General features: G+C 50.1%; 1 pseudogene; it reads right to left on the reverse strand.

Annotated features, from left to right (window-relative positions):
• Window positions 1-452: 452 nt before the first annotated feature.
• LOC123095334 (uncharacterized) lies at window positions 453-591 on the reverse strand (annotated as a pseudogene).
• Between the last annotated feature and the right edge of the window lie 5,100 nt (window positions 592-5,691).

Genomic DNA, 5,691 nt, shown 5'->3' on the forward strand with positions numbered 1-5,691 from the left:
ACACCGTTTGGCACGTTTACTTGATCGTGTCGATTGTACTTGTCACAGATGGTGAGTTTGTCGAGCTTGTTGGTAATGTGTGGTCTGTTGCACCCGAGTCCACATACCAGTTTGTGTCTACCCCGTAGGAGGAGTTGGTGCTGACGGCTGCTGCACTTTTCTCCTTGTTGAAGGAGATATCAAAACGTATATAGCACTCCATGGTCGTGTGATTGGGCTTGTTGCAGATTTGGGAGAAGACATCAGGCAGATCTTTTCGGGCTTCTGGCCTCCTCCATTGCCGCGGCCGCCGCCACAACACGACCACCACAGCCGTTGCCACGGCCGCCTCCATTGCGGCCACCGTTGCCAGCGCGGCCACCGCCATGGTTGGATCCACCGCGTCTGCCAAGACACGGCGTTGGCAGAGGAGTGGGAGGACTGCCCTCCGCCTTCAAACATAGCCAATCTGCTTTCAAAGTTGATCAGCTGCGAGTAAAGCTCGCTCACCTTGATTTGCTGAGTCCGAGCACAGATCATGGAGACAAAGGACATGTAGTCGTAGTCGAGTCCCGCCAGGATGTAGGACACCATGTCGTCGTCGGTGAGCGGCTTGCCCACCGATGCCATCTCAACACCGAGCGCCTTCATGCGCCCGATGTACTCGGCCATCGTCGAGTTGCCCTTCTTGGTGGTGGAGAGGGAGATTCTGGTGTTGACGACGTGTGCTTGAGTTTGGGAGATAAAGATCTCCCTGATGGCGGCCCATGCTTCGGCTGCCATGTCGTAGTGTGCAACCTGAACCATAACAGGGGCTGAGATGGAGTTGAATATGAAGCTCAGCACCTGAGAATCTCGAGCCTTGTCGATATCGTAAGCAGGGTTGGGCACGTCCATGTGCTTGTCGTCCTTGTCGCGGAGCTTCTGCTCCGGCTGCTCCCTCTCTAGATTGAGGTAGGAGACGAGCTGCGCCCCACGGATGGCCGCCATGGCTTGCGCGTACCATACCAGAAAGTTGGAGCGATGGCGTCGGTCGGCTATGGGGATTAGGGCAGGCGCGGCGACAGTGGAGCTTGAGGAGGCCATGGCTACGAGAGATGTGCTTAGAGGAGATAGGCTCTGAATACCATGAAAGATGGCTTGAAGCGTATGCCTAGCAGGGATGCGTTACCTGTTATATATAGCCATAGGCTAGGGTTTATAGGATTCGGTAGTTAGGTTAGGCTTGATCCTCAAGTTAGCTAATCTACAAGATAAGGATAGAAGCAAGAACCTAACTACCAGATTACAAGATCACCATGCACGCAACTTAAAGGGTATATACGGTTTTATATATACAACCATATATACGTACATTGTATTCTAACACTCTCCGCTGATGTGAACTGAGAGCCATTTTTGACACTCAATTTGCCCGAGTTCTTTTTTTAAACGCAGTCCCTTAAGGCACGGTTCACTAAAGAAGATAGAATAGAGTTGTCCGGTTAATTAACAAAAATCCGGCAGAAAACCGTTATAACATGCCCACAAGAAAGGGCACCTCGGTCGACCTGGCACCTACAAGATCACACACACCTCCGAGAAGTGGACATCGTCGAGGTTGCCTGCAATGTCATCGTTATCACCTCTCTCGGAGCAGGCGACTCTGACTCCACCAATGACGACCTATCAAGACCCCATCGAACGATCGACACACGAGGACCTCATCGGCCATAGCCAAACAATCGACCGCAGACGTCGAGGACCGACAACTCCGATTTTGTTGATGCGCTTCACATGAGAAAGTTGCAAGCCTCGCATCGACCTAGCCCAGCACAACCTTTGAATAGCACCGCATGCCGAAACCACCATCATGGAGTCATCGTTGCCACACGGGCCTCGCCGCACGCAGCTCCGACTTCTCTGTCACAGTGAGAAACAAAGCAAAGGGGCACTCGTCGGCGAACCAAACCATCGACATCAGAAGGACAAGACGCAACCCAGGTCCACCCATCACCATCATCATCGTCGCACGAGTCGCAACGCCAACCACTCACATCACCGGTTGGCCACCTGCAAACCGTGACGCCTTGCACATCCAGCCCAATAGGAGCGCTGAGAAGGATCGCTGATCTTCAAAGCAATGCACAAAGGGAGAAATGTCATAGGGACAACGTCGTTGGCCGACCCAAACGGGTCTAGGCTTTCGCCCAAAGAACCATATCCGAGGATGGAGCGGGTCGAAGAACTCCACGGCGACACCCTCAAGAAAAAGAACGACACCCATAGGCGCCGCCATCGCTGGTCGGCTCTTGCTGGTCAAGTTTTCGCTCGGAGGAGACTTGATAATCACCCTCGCTCCAATAGTCGAAGCCGTGCGCAGCCGCTGACCCTGTGCACCTCCAGTGTGGCAACGACGCCAATGCCATGCAGGAGCCACCTCCTCACCACCAGCAGACGCCGGAGAGCCAAAATCGACTGAGACCAGCCAGATCTGGCATCCCGCTGCCACAACACCGCAACAGTAGCAAGCACAGATGCCGAGAAGGAGCTTAAGGCAGATCCCCGGAGCTCGCGGGCTGTCGGAACGTGCTTGGAAAAACTTCAGGGGCGGGAAGGGAAGGGACGCCATACCCACCCGACTCGCCAACGGGAGATTCGGTCCATAGCCTAGGATCCCAACAACGATGACACGACTGCTGCCACCCGCCGGAGACGCGACCTGAATCCACCAGGTGCCATGGCTGCCATGACAAATGGGAGCGAGCCTCCCTCCACCACGAGAACGCCCCGCAGAACGGGGAACCCCCGCCGCCGTCCTCGCGGGCGGACTTAGTCCGGCGGCTTCATCCGGCGAGAGCGAGAAGAGGAAAGGCGCGACGGGAGAGATTGATGCGGTGGCAGGTCTAGGTTCCGCCCGTGTCGCCCCTGGCTGTGGTCGTTGTATTCGCCCGTGTTGGAGTTGGGGGAGGGGCAGGGCCGGTCCTGAGATTTTGGGCCTGGGGCGAAACTAAAACTCGGGGGCCCTTATCTAATATAAACATTGTAACAATGATAATGGATACAAGATTTCTAATGAGCTCACTTACGCTTGTATACCTGCCTCCTTAACATGGTTTGTGCCGTTGTGTGTAGGTGGTCCTCTTGTGAGATCCACAAGTGTGGGATCAGGACGAGTCCTCATAATTCCAACATTGTGTGCTCGACACAGTACTTCCATTGTCTAGGTTTTTAGTCGCCTTCGAGTTTTGAGCATATTTTTGACTTAAAATTTGATAAATAAACCATGTGTTATATATCACGAAAATACATATCATTGTAAACATCCTTGGAATACTGATCCAATGATATACTTTTTGGCATATGAATCATTTTTATGAGTTACACCTAACCAGCTTTAGGGTCAAAATTGAAGGGGACTTAATAAATCTGCTGGACAGAGAAAGCATGGAATAGCACGGTCGTTGCACAGTATTTGAGTTCCAATGAATATACACAAATATAAACGGTAGGATAAAACGTAAATAAACCCTAAAACCATATTTTATCATGAATGGCGCAAGTTATGCGTCGTGTATGCAAAAGTAAATTAGTTAGTTCATGCAAGGAACGGTAACATGATGTACCTGGGGTCGGTTGAATCGGCTTCGGTAATCGGACAAAGGGCGCTTTTGTTGGAAATATGCCCTAGAGGCACTAATAAATTGGTTATTATCATATTTTCCTATTCATGATAAACGTCTATTATCCATGCTAGAATTGTATTGGTCGGAAACTCAGATACATGTGTGGATACATAGACAACACCGTGTCCCTAGTGAGCCTCTACTAGACTAGCTCGTTGATCAAAAGATGAATAAGGTTTCCTAACCATAGACATGTGTTGTCACTTGATAACGGGATCACATCATTAGAAGAATGATGTGATGGACAAGACCCAAGCATTAGTATAGCATATGATCGTTCAGTTTATTGCTACTACTTTCTTAATGTCAAATACATGTTTCTTCGACCATGAGATCATGCAACTCCCGAACTCCGGAGGAATGTCTTGTGTGGCATCAAACGTCACAATGTAACTGGGTAGTCATAAACGTGCTCTACAGGCATCTTTGAAGGTGTCTGTTGAGTTGGCATGGATCGAGACTGGGATTTGTCACTCCGTATGACGGAGAGGTATCTCTGGGCCCTCTTGGTAATACAACATCATAAGAAGCTTGCAAGCAAAGTGACTAAGGAGTTAGTTATGGGATGATGTGTTACGGAACGAGTAAAGGCACTTGCCAGTAACGAGATTGAACTAGGTATGGAGATACCGATGATCGAATCTCGGACAAGTAACATACCGACGGACAAAAACTACTAGGTATGTTGTCATAAAGGTTCGACCGATAAAGATCTTCGTGAAATATGTAGGAACCAATATGGGTATCCAAGTCCCGCTATTTGTTATTGACCGGAGAAGCGTCTCGGTCATGTCTACATCATTCTCGAACACGTAGGGTCCGCACGCTTAACGTTCGCTGACGATATAGTATCATATGAGTTGTGTATGTTGGTGACCGAATGTTGTTCGGAGTTTCGGATGAGATCACGAACATGACGAGGAGCTCCAGAAAAGTCTGGAGGTAAAGATTGATATATGGGAAAGTAGTGTTTAGTCTCCGGAAGGGTTCCAGAATTCACCAGAAGGGGTTTCAGATGTTTCCCGACATGTTCGGGTACGAGAAAACTTTATTTGGGCCAAGGGGTAAAGCCCACGAGGCTTTAGGAAGGTGCAAAAGGAGTTTTGCGAAGGTCAGGGGGACAGAAGCCAGGGTCCTAGGCGTCTGGGGCTGGCTAGACGGTAGGGACCCTGGCGTCTGGGGCTAGATGTCAAGGACCCTGGCGTCTAGTCCTGGAGTCCGAGAAGGACTATTGCCTTGCATGCCAAACCAACTTTGAGGAGGCTCTTTCTCCAAGAAACGACCCCAGGGCTCAACATATAAATAGAGGGGCAGGGCTAGCACCCGGAACACATCAAGATTCACCAAGCCATATGTCGGCAACCCCGCCCCCTCTAGTTTATCCTCCGTCATAGTTTCCGTTGTGCTTGGCGAAGCCCTACGGAGCTTGTTCTTCACCACTACCGTCACCACGTCGTCGTGCTGCCGAAACTCATCTACTACTTCACCTCTCTTGCTGGATCAAGAAGGCGAGGATGTCATCAAGCTGAACGTGTGCTGAACGTGGAGGTGGCGTATGTTCGGTACGTGATCGGACAGATCGTGAAGGTGTACGACTACATCAACCGTGTTGATAAACGCTTCCATAGAGATCTTCAAGGGTATGAAGATGCTCTCCCCCTCTCGTAGCTATGCATCTCCATGGATAGATCTTGCGTGTGCGTAGAATTTTATTGTTTTCCATGCAACATTCCCCATCAGTGGCGTCATGAGCCAGGTCTATGCATAGATGATATGCATGAGTAGAACACAAAGGAGTTGTGGGCTGTGATGTTCATACTGCTTACCACCAACGTCTTATTTTGATTCGGCGGTATTGTGAGATGAAGCGGCCCGGACCAACCTTGCAGGGTATGTAGTGATGTGAGACTGTTTCAACCGACTGATGCAACTTGTTTTGCATAAGGTGGCTGGTGGGTTTCTGTTTCTCTCACTTTAGTTGAATCGAATTTGACTACGGCCGGTCCTTGCAGAAGGTTAAAACATCAAACTTGATAATCACCGTTGT

Source organism: Triticum aestivum, chromosome 4B (assembly GCF_018294505.1).
Source record: "Triticum aestivum cultivar Chinese Spring chromosome 4B, IWGSC CS RefSeq v2.1, whole genome shotgun sequence".
Classification (NCBI taxonomy): Eukaryota; Viridiplantae; Streptophyta; class Magnoliopsida; order Poales; family Poaceae; genus Triticum; species Triticum aestivum.